The sequence below is a fragment of the Gymnogyps californianus genome, chromosome 11, assembly GCF_018139145.2.
Source record: "Gymnogyps californianus isolate 813 chromosome 11, ASM1813914v2, whole genome shotgun sequence".
In the NCBI taxonomy this organism is placed as follows: Eukaryota; Metazoa; Chordata; class Aves; order Accipitriformes; family Cathartidae; genus Gymnogyps; species Gymnogyps californianus.
In genome coordinates this window covers 2526519-2537789 of record NC_059481.1, presented here as the reverse complement: position 1 = coordinate 2537789, position 11271 = coordinate 2526519, and positions in this window count along the sequence as shown.

Here is an 11271-nt window from a genome sequence, read left to right as displayed (position 1 = left end):
GGAAGCTAAAAGCAGAAAATGCTTTCCTACCTTCAGGCTGCCTGTGCTCCCCTCTAATTCCTCTCCAAGCGCTATGACTGCTTGCTGATATGATCTCAGCTATCACCCAGCAAATGCTGGATTGTTCTCTCCAGGGTAGCCCGTTGACTGATAGACTTTAATCCTGTCTAGAGGATTAAGTTTCTCAGGAGGGAAGGACTGTTTTTATTTTTCAATATGTAGGAGATAAGATGTGATGGATGTAACTGGCTTTCCTGACTTGATACACCCTTCCAGGTTACTGCCCTCATTACCTGATTTGGAAACTGAGTCCAGATGATGGCTATGATTTTATGTGTATGAAAACTGATTAATTTGTTCCCATCCCTGGTGCCTTCACTCCTTGCTTTGCTGGAGGAGTGGATAGCATATGCACAACATCCTCCCTCCCTTCCCCGCTGTGGAGACAAGCCCTGCTGTCAGCCCTCAATCCTCCGGGGCTAACCGAGGATTAGCTGTATCGCAGATGCTGCTGCCCAGAGCTGGAAAGCGTTTGCAGGCTCTCCCAGACCTGCTCAGGGCTAGCAGGACTTGCTTTGGGACCAGGGTGACTAGTTTGCTTTGCTGTACCATGTCAGTTCCCAGCTTAGGCCAGCTTGGGGTTATTGGTGTCCCAAAATGGTATTTCTTTTCTGTCCTGACCTTGCTCTTATGATTTGATCACTTTGTTGATCCACGTTTTATATTAAATAGTTTCTTCTGTTATAATGGCTATTTCTGCTTCTCCCTGTGTCCCCAGATAATTGAGAATTGCCTGGAATGTTTTGTATGGAAAGAACTTTTTTCCAATTTCTTTCACAAATTGTGTTACTTGGCTTGGAGTACCACATCAGACACATTCTCTGTCTGAACATAGCAGAGAAGAACTTGACACTGGTGTTGTTCACGACGCGACTGATGCGTGCGCTTCGCTTCCCTCGTCTCGCCTGCCTTTGGCTGCCTAGAATAGACGTGCTCAGCAACCAGGCACATTTAGAGATGCAGGGATGGGAAGAGAGGCTCTGCCTGGCACCTGCAGGGCTGGTGATGGGGGGGGAGGAGGAGGAGGAGGAAGGGAAGCTTTGATGCAGGAGCTCTTGTGGGAGAATGGAAGCTCAGAGATCCTCAGAACAGGCTCTGCAGCAGCCGGGTGAACACTGCCTTCCCACCTGCTGTAATGGCCGAGTGCCTCCTGCCCCCCAGCTCTGAGATGAAAGCGATGCTGGCAGCCACCTCTGTGTGCAGAGAAAGCTCAGCCAGCGTGGCCTCTTCCGAGGGGGAGAAACCGGCCGGGGGAGGCTGCAGGAGGCACACGCTCGTTTGGAGAGGCCCTTTGCTTGGGGTTAGCAGCCTAAATGTGGCTTATGGGGATGTAGCGTGAGGTCTCTTGTCTGAGCCAGTTGTCCTGACTTCTGCAGTCATTGGAGGAGCCTATATCCCAAGAGAGGTATTGAGCAAAACTGGAATGACTCTGGGAGATGCTGGTATCCGTTGCTTGCTGAGAAGCAGCTAAGCCCAGGCACTAACTTGTCAGTGGCTGAACATAACAGATTCTGCTCTTTGGGAGCAAATTGCGATGTGCTGTCTCCCGCCTGCCTGTTCCTTGTGGTCCATTCTTGGTGCCACTGCCCTGACACCTTCCCCTCCTCCTGCACCAGCTTTGGTTGCTCCTTCCATGTTTGGGTTAGAGGTGCATCCGTTCTTGTTGGGTCTCGCCTTACCCGCATCCTCCATGCCTGCCCAACCTCCACCACGCTCTGTTCGCCAGCCAAGCATCTGTGGCCTGACCGCCTTACTGGCGCTGCTGCGGGAGCAGACTGGGAGGTGCTTGGCTGACCCTTTGGGAAGAGGTGGAGGTCAGACCATGGTTCCCCAACGTAAGCGCTTTCAGTAGGGACTTTCTGGTTCTGACATCAAAGAGAAATTTTTGGTTCCGTTCCTTCTTTCCAGCCTGTAGTGGAGCTGATAAGGGAAGCGGTAACAGCGGGTGTTTTCAGTAGTAATGGTAGCAGCTGTTTGTACTCGTGTGTTTTTGGTAAGCTTGATATTTGTTCTAGTGCTTGACCGTCAATGCTGGCACATTGTGGACACCTGCAGGGGTTGCCAGTTTGGCTGCGATCTAGGCTCTTCACCCTATGTGCTCTGCTTTTCTACTTTGGCCACCTTGATGGCTTTTTTCACCGTTTCTGCCTTGTCTCTTTCTGCCTAAGACAGTCCTGAGCTGACTATCTCCATGAGGAGCAAAAACGGTGTTGTTGGGGGGTAATTTTCCAGCAAAAGGGTGAAATGGAGACAGAGCAGAATCTCCCAGGCTTCACGTCCCTGGTGGCTTTTGCAGTACCTCAGCCTGTGTGACTGCCCACCTCCATCTTCCTCTGCTTTCACAATGATGCTGGAGCCTTCCCATGTGTGAAGTGAACACAACCGGCAAGATCTATCCCAGGAGCAGACTTTGATGTTTGAGGTATTAATTGTTTATGTGCAGATGCAGTGTCTGCGGTGTGGGTGTGCTTGGGTGGCTTGTTGGATCAGATCGTAAACTGCCAAAGTTTCAAGCTCTTCAGCCTTGATTTCTGACTTCAAATGATTAGTGTTGGAGAGATTTCCCCTCATCCTCCCGTGTGTCCCCAGTATTTCAGAATAAATCTTTCTTCCCTGCTCCCCCAGCCAAACAGAGGCTCTGAGTGTCCCCTGCTTGCAGGGCCCTGGCACAGCAACCAATTCCCTGTCTGGGCAAGGCAGCAGAGCACCTTAAACCAGTGTTGCTGTTTTGCCCAGCTCCATCCACAAACGAATGTGCAGGAGCCCGAGGACTAACCATCGCCAAGCCCCTGGTCATCACTGATCTCCGTACTGAGCTGGGGGAGCATCGTTCTCTTCTCCCCAGCACAGTGTGGGGCTACACACCTTGGCCCCCCAGCTCCTCTCTGACACATTAATTCAGAAGATTGGTGAAGGTGACTTTCTTCAGTGCTCCAGGATGCCGTGGCTCAGTGTCTCCCTCGGGATTTGCTAGGGCAGGAGTAAGCTTGGGCAGCCTGGCAGGATACATCCATGTTGGGAACAGCAGCAGGGAACTTGTCTGGCAGAGCCCTTGCCCATCGGCTTGCTTTCTTTGCAAAGAGCCCGGTGGTTTCCTGGCTGCTTTCAGCTTTGTCCTTGTGGGGAATGCCAAAGTGTCACGAAACATATAATCATTTTTAGTTTCTCTTCTTAAGTTAGCTTTGTGCTGGTTCAGTGAGCTGAACGGTCTCACTGAGGGGGCCAGGCTAGTGCCAGGGCAAAGGGAAGAGGGGGCAGCAGGACCTGGTGGGATTTCCTTGGCAATCTTGGTCTTACTCTTTCTCAGGCAAACTTTGGAGGAAGGAGGAAGGAGTTTTACTGATGCTGGGACAACTGATCAGGAATAAGGTGAGAGCCCGAAGATCAGGGCAGGTGATACAGTGCAGCTTCCCAGCAGCCTGTGTCCTGTGGGACTCAGTCCCTTTCCTAGCATGAATCAACATTTTTTTTTTTAGCAGTTACAAAAGGGGAACTCTGTGACTTTATTCATCAAAACATCCTTTTAATGAACTGTGCTTTGCACAGCTAAGAGTCCATGTGATGCTAACTGGAGAACAGCAAAATAAAACAGTGTGGTTTTAAGGCAGCTGACTCTATTTCAACTTGGTGAAAGCAGAAATGTACTGAAAATGTCACACCATGAAAATATTTCTATTTCCTAATATTTTATTTCCTAATATTTTATTCTATATTTATAGTATTCTAATATTTATAAATTTATAGTAGTGCGTGTAGTTCTGGTTCTGCCTTACAAAGATGCTTGAGTTTAAGAGTACGGTAAGCAAAAGGAAAGTTCAGAGGGAAGAAGATAAACATCCCCTGATATATCCTTTGAAATGAAGACAATGGCTGAGCCACTGGCTTTGAACATGAAGCTTCCTGACTCTAGTCCTCTTGAACTGAGCCTGGAAACTTAAAACAAAAAAAACCCCCAACGCTCTTAAGGTGAGACCAGGGATTTTGGGAAGCGTTTCTGACCACGCAATCTCTCTAGCTGACTTGAGGTGTTGCAGGCTGCCAGCACGCAGAATGGTTGTCCCAAAATCCCTTTGAGACTTTTTTTTTCCCCCTACCACAGAAATAAATACCTTGCTGATTTAAGAGCACAGTCAGCTTGTTCAGCAGGGTGCATTAGTTTAGGTGTTGAGTTTGAGGGAGAAGCTGGAGAGCTGTGGAGTTCCACTCCAGGGGTGATAAAAGCATCAAATGAGTTATGTAGGATCAGAGCCAGAGTCCCCTGTCTTCCTGCAATGGCCCATAACAGATGCTGCAGAAAAGAACAGGGTGAGTAGAGAAAGATCCGTCTCTAATAGATTTTCCAGCATCCAGTTGTCTGAGGTTTAGGGACTTTTAGAGCTAGATATGGGATGTTAATAGTTAACAGACCCCACACAACTTTTTTCTTTAAACACAGATGCACTTGTAGCCTCCGTGCCACCCCGCAGCAAGGAGTCCTGTGGTTTAGCCACAGGTTCAAAGTCCGTGACCCCCAAGAGTGTTCAGCAGCTGGAAGGAGGAGATGATGTGCAGCCGTGGGACTGTGGCACAGGTAACTTCTGGGATGTCACACTCTAAAGGGGTGGCGGTGGTCTCGGTAAAGCTCTGAGGTTTAATTTTTGGGTGCCTGGGACTGCTGTGGCCACTGAAGCAGCAACAGGTGACAAGGATAGCTAGGGGATTCGGGCAGTCAGGAAGAAAATTGTCACTTAATCTCGCTAGAGCAGAAAGGGTTGTTAATGACGGCAGAGCTCTGTAATCCCCCAGCAATGCTCAGCGTGCTGCCCTGACAGCCTGCAGAGCAGACTCCAAAATGTTTACCTTTTGTTAATTGGCTTGTTTGCGTAATGGCCCTGTTCCAGGGAAGGGAAGGAGTGCCGACTGTCCTATCTCTGCAGGATTCCTTTCCGAGATGTAGCGCCCTGGCTTTAAATGCTTTGATTCCAAAGGATCCTCGGTTGCGCATGATTTAATCATCCCATGGATCCTGCCAGCTGGTGTCTGGTCATGCGAGTTCATGTCCATTTATTCTTCCTCCACCTCATTTTTTATTCTTCTTTTCCTCCCCTCCCAAAAGTCTGTGACCTGGTTTCGTATGGCTTCCTGCAATCGTTTTCCCGAATGAGCCCTGTGGGAGTGATCTGGACACATAATAACCAGGAAGCAGGTGACAGGCATGAAGCCTACACAAGGAAGGGCAGATCGGAGGCAGGAAGAAAGAGGAGCTCCTCCCTGCCCAGGCCAGTGTCCCTTTCAAGAGTTTTGAAAGGTCACAGGGAAAAACAAGTCGAACGGGTCCAGCACGTGGTGCGATCCTGAGCTGTTCCCACTCTCCTGTTGGAAGAGATGGAGGGCTTCCCATGTCTGATGGAAAGAGAAACCAATGCATTTGTGGTTTCATGTCGCCAGGCAGGCTCTGAATTTAGACCCAAGGATGGTGCTGAACTGCAGACACTTACCTTCTGCGTCATTTGGCCGCGGGTTGGCTAGCGGGGGCCAAAATAGGAAGGAGGAGCAGGAGATAGACCGCTTCTTAGATGTCTCTCCCTTCCTGGCGAGACAGATAGCACTGCTGGAAGTACTTGAACATTACAAGGCCAACTTAGTATCTTTAAAATAGTTTGCTTTCCTGAGCAGCCTCTACTTAATTTTATGTGCCTGGCCAGCTGGTAAGAGACTCTGTTGGCATTTTTCCCAGCAGCAGTTTGAAGTGGCTTCCTGGGGACCAGGTCACTTGCTTTGATTCCCCAGAGAAAAATGTGGACTTAAATTCCAATCCATATTATGGCAGGGGATAGGAGAGCAGATTGCAGAGAGTGAACCTGAACTTGTATGTTACCAGGAGGACTTTGTGGGTTTAATGGAGCTGATAAAGGGGGCTTGTAAGGTTGTTCATGGGATGGTGGGTGCTGGACCCTTCTTAGGGCCCTTCAGAGCAGCTGGCAGATGTGGGAATCGATATTGCTGAGGAGGCTGCTTTGCCCACTGCTGAAACATAGCCGTTCCTGCAGGAGAGCGTGGTACCTGCTCTGCAGCACGTGGCAGTGCTGCCCTGAAATCCAGGCCCTGCCAGGAAGCAGACGAGCACAGCGGTCAGGAAAAGAAACACCAAGAGTTTCAGGTAAGCAAAACACAGTCTGGCCTGCTGGGCCCTCGTAGGAAGGCAGAGCTGACACGCTGTGCAGCGTTAATATATCAATATGCAGCTCTCATGGTGGGAATGCGGCAGATGAATCTCAACAAAGCAACTTATTTCTGTTCTTTTTTGTTTTAACTTTCTTTTAATTGGGTAGGACTCTGCATTGGATTTTATTTACTCTGCCTAAAGCCTTTGGCACCCCTGTCTGAGGGTTGCGCACACACTTGGCAGTCTGTGTCACCGACGTGTGTCTGCATTATCTCCTTTTCTGCTCTGTCGGTGAGTTCTCACTGAATCACTATTGACGGTGCTGCTTATTAATGTGACAAGCATTCGGGTGAAATGCGTTTGCCAACCAAATGGGTGTTTGTAACGAAAAGGAATGAGGTGTGGGCCGGGGTCATCTAGATGAGCTGAATTTGTGGCTAGTCCTCAGGCAGGACCTCTGCAAGCTACTGCCATCAGGGAATAGCGTTGCGAAGCTCTGGTCTGGGAGGTCCTGCCTGGGGTGAACCCCAGGGGTTTCCTCAGCGGCAGAGGGGAAAGCACTGAAGAAGGGGAGTCCCAGCTAGGGGTTTTGTGCTGCTCTCCAAGGAGTTGAGTGCGAGACGACTCTGCCGCAGGTTTCCTTTGGCAAGTCAAAGGGGTTGATCTACTGGAAAAAGATGTCCTGGGGCACATGGTTCCTTCACCCCTTCCCTGACTCACTTTTAAAGCCCTGGGGGTGGCATTTAGCACATGGGGACTTCTGAACCCCTTTAGTGATACTTCTTGGGGCAGTAGATTTACTGTGCTGTCCTTCAGCATCGTGGCAGAACTGAGAGGGGGAGGGATAGCAACTGATCAGCCCCCCCAGACTCAGTCCAGCTTAAACAGCAGATGGAGATGAGCTTGCATGAAAACAGCATGCCTGGAGAGGCTGAAGCGTTGACGGCCATTGCAGGGCTGTGGCTTTAGGAGGGGATGGTTGAGGTTGTGGTAGCTGTCTGCAGGGAATGTGAGTTGCGGGGGAGGATTTGTGTGTTGAAAATAGAATGCAGCAGCTTGCCGATAAATGATCCGCTTTGCTTCCTTCTCACCTCGCTTTGTCATCTGAGGACTGAAAGCCCTGTTGGTCAGCGCCAAAAGAAACAGTGAGTGGAATTTCACGTTTTTCCTCTCAAAGTCCATGCTTATAAGTCGACTTGTTCCCAAAGGCAGGATGCAAGGGGTAAGAAATAGAAGCTCTGATCTTCCAAAGCTCTACAATGGTCATTTATACTTGTGTCCCACCCTCACGGGACATCAGTCCATCCTACAGCAGGGTCCCTGCGCAGGCAGGGTTTAACAGAGGATTTCCCATGCTCTGTGTCAAAACGCGCAGTCCCTCAATCTTGTCTAGGGAGGGACTGTGGAAACGCAAGCACATATGTGGCACGATGGAGCTGGTGAACATCCTCAGCCCTTTGTGCTATGTTCAAAAAGGTCCCTCTTTGTACTGTTCTGAAGCTGCCATGGCTGATAACAGCCAGAGATCGAGATGCACTTAGGTTTCTGGAAGAGATGGCGCAACACAGGAAAGATCTTGCCTGGCTTTCACAGGGATAAGAATGTTTGTGGTGGTGATATTTTTTTTTTCTGTGGAAGATTTGTCTGTGTTCAAACCCATCACGCCTACTGGCTGTTTCCCACAGTCACATTCCTGGCCTGGGGTTAGCAGAAGGTAATTGATATGTTCTTGTGAATAATGTTCTAACATACCTGCTCTTCTCTAATGGAAAGATGCCGACTAAAATGGGAGGTTTCATAATAGCTAGACTGCCTGGGCCACAAACATTCAAGCAGTCTGTCTCCTCTTAAGGAAAATCTGTGCTTTATGATTTTTACAAGATACTTGGGGAAAGCTGCCTTCTGATCTGTGTTGGAACTGAGTAGCATGATCTGGAAAAAACTGCACATAATTTGCACTGTGGAAGTTTTGATATTTGAGTGAAGCAGACGGAAACCTCTGCAGGAGGGGGGGAGTTCGTGCTTGGAATCTGATCGCTTGTGTACGCATTCCTTGTCGGGTAGCAGAGAACATGGCATGTTGCTGAGCAGGTCCTGAGCAAACAAATTCTCTCACAGAAGTGCTTGCCCTCCTTGGGGTGCGTGTACTTAATGCACAGCGGGTTTCTGGCTGTATTCAGGGCACTGTCCTGCGTTCAGCGCCCGCTGCAAGCTGGTACAGGGTTGGAACAACCTTGAAATCAGCTCTGCGCTCCTCCCAGCCGTACAAGCTGGGCTGCTCCTTGATCAAATGTGTGCAACATTGCACTGTGCTGCTTTGTACGTCTGTGGGACAGCCCTGCCCGTGGGGAACTCGTGGTGGGGTTATTTTCCCAATGCATTGCACAGTGTGTGTCATGCCATTCCCTTGACCCTCCAGATCTTGCCTGTGTGTTGAAGTCACTTTCCCAATGTTGTCCTGTGCAGTGATCTAATGTTTCTGCATCTGTGGGAGTCAGGCTCACCCCGGCTGATCAGTCACTTTTTGCTGCCCTGAAGGAGCTTGTGGGGAGGAAAAAGGACGCTAAGGGGAGCTGTAGCTTCTGGAGGGAGGAAAGGCATTTGGGTGAAAGCTCAGTTTTCAAATGAACGGTCTTCATTAAGAGTGGTAACCAGCATTTTGAGTGGGATGCTCCTGTATACTTGCGTGTTCTTCCACCATCACTTTTTTCTCCTCTGCTGCGGGCTCCTTTGCTGGTGAGCCGCATGCAGAGATCTCACACAGCTTTGTATTTAATTGATACACAGCTTTGTCTTTAATTGATACACACCAAGCTGTCTGCTGAGTCTCTTGCTTAGCAAAAGGTGCTACAGCATCATTCTGAATCCAGGACCACAGTACAGTCATGTTCATGGGGGTGGCTCAGCTCCTGGTCTAGGAGATGGGGTGGTATCGCGTGTTGAAGTAGAAAGAGCCCAGAGCTGAACACTTCTGAAGTCTTGGGGGAGTTGGAAGCTGAATTTTCTACACAGGAGCATTGTATTTAGCTGTAGGTGGGGAAAAAAACCTAAAAGCTAACCATGCAGAGTCCCCAGCTGTGTGTGTTAGGGGCAAGGAAAAGGGAAAAGCAAAGGATTTACTGTTCTAATAAGGCAGAAACTCTCCTCGTTCATCTCTGATCAGAACCCTTCTGTGTTTCCAGTTGGCAACTTTGTCAAGAGTGGGAGTTGAAAGCCAGTTTCCCAGCCCGCCAGCTGCGTCGTGTCATAAAAGGCGAAGCAGATAATAATGTATGCAACTCTCATAGTGTAGTCCAAATTTGGGGTGGATGCAAAATGCTAAGTCCTCATGTTTATTAAGGAACCAGCATGGGTTGTATGGCTTAGGCTGTTGATTTACAAACGACGTTTCTTTTTCAATCCTGACTGTGTGACAGAGTCTTAATGAATTAGATGTTTTTTCAGGAAGCCTTCTCTCCAAGAAAACACTTGATAACAGGGTTTACTACCTCTGGGAGCAATGGGGCAGGTAGAGAAATACAGCTACCTCTGGGAGGGAATGGGCAGTTGTTTCGAGGTGAGCAAGAAAGCCAAACGGTTCAAGGCTGGGAAGCACCTTGTCCAAAAGTGAAAAACCAGAATGATCTGTATGTTATCATACTGTAATTACCCAAGCAGATATTTGGTTAAAGAGAAAGATGAAACCCTGTACTTCAGAGTTGGTGGGAAGTTCCTGTGGGTCCTTAAAATTCACCATTAGCCATCTCATTAATTTTTTGCTTCCTCCGAAATGCCCCCCTTGCCCTACCACTGTTATCTCCTTCAGGAGCGGAGCAGTCCTGGGTCTAGCTTCATACCAACTTTAAAGAGTGCAGCTGCGTCTCTCATCCTCGTGAGTTCCCCGTGGGGCTTTCCTATTCTGGTCACGTCCGACCTCGCTTTCCTTGCATGTAATGCCCTGCTCTTCTCATTAGCAAACCTCACGGCGCTTCACAAAGACCGTCAGCCCTTCCTGGCCTCCCGATGGGCAATCAGGAGGATGGGGAGGTTTGGCAAAGCAAAGTGACTTCCCAAAGGTTGTGCCACAGCCCTGTGGCAGGCCAGCCCCGTGAGCGGGGCGTGCTCAGCATCCCGTCCTTTCGGACAATGTTAGCATCACAAAAGTAAGGGCAGGATCTTAGGGAAGGGAGTATTTCTTCACCCCAGCTCCAAGTGGGTTTCCCGCATGCGCTCTGGGCTGTCACTCACTCCCGCACTCGCACCAGCACGCTCGCAAGCACCATGATGCAAGTCGACTGGTCTGGCGAGGGGATGTGTGACAGAGGATAAGGGATACAGCTGAGTCGTCATCATGTGTCTGGTATTTGTCTCGTAGTCTTTGTGACTTGTGATGCCAAACTTATTTCTGGGCAGTGTTCTATTTTGCTAGGAGTGGCCCTTTACTATTATCTTATTGTAGCACTAGCAGGAAGAGGGCTGGCACGTGAGATATGCTGCAGCCTTGCCGCAGCCTGCTGATGGTAGAGCAGGGTCTTCTGTTAGCCAGCTGTTCCTGCTGCCTCGATACCTGAGCACGGCTTTCTGGCCTCGATGCTTCCTTCTGTTTAAGCAAGTGGGAGCGGCAATCCTTTGTTATCAGTCTCTGCGCCCTTGGTCTGCTGTTGCTTCTTGTGCGTTCTTACACACGCGTATTTTCAGTCTTATTTCATTCGTATCAACCTTAGTACTCCTCTTCCAAGTCTCTGTGATAAGTTGATTGCAAGCCTTGGGCAGCCGCAGCTTTTCTCAAGAGCCTGAAGGTGAACAAAGCCGTCAGACTCCCCCCCTCCCCTTAGAGAAGGAGGGAGCAAAAAGAAAGAAGGACCAAAAACCCCAGCAAAGGCTGCAGGTACGAACCGCTGAAGATCAGATGCTAAATAAAGAGAGTCGCTTTGGATTTTTTTGAGGTTTGCTTCCTAGGAAGTTAAATGCAGTCCCGCCCTCTGATTCACTCATTGGCTGTCCTGGATGCTGCCCACTCTTTTGTATAAGGCAAGCGATGCAGCTGTCAGCCTCACAAGCTCACGATCTCTGCCCGCTGAATAAGT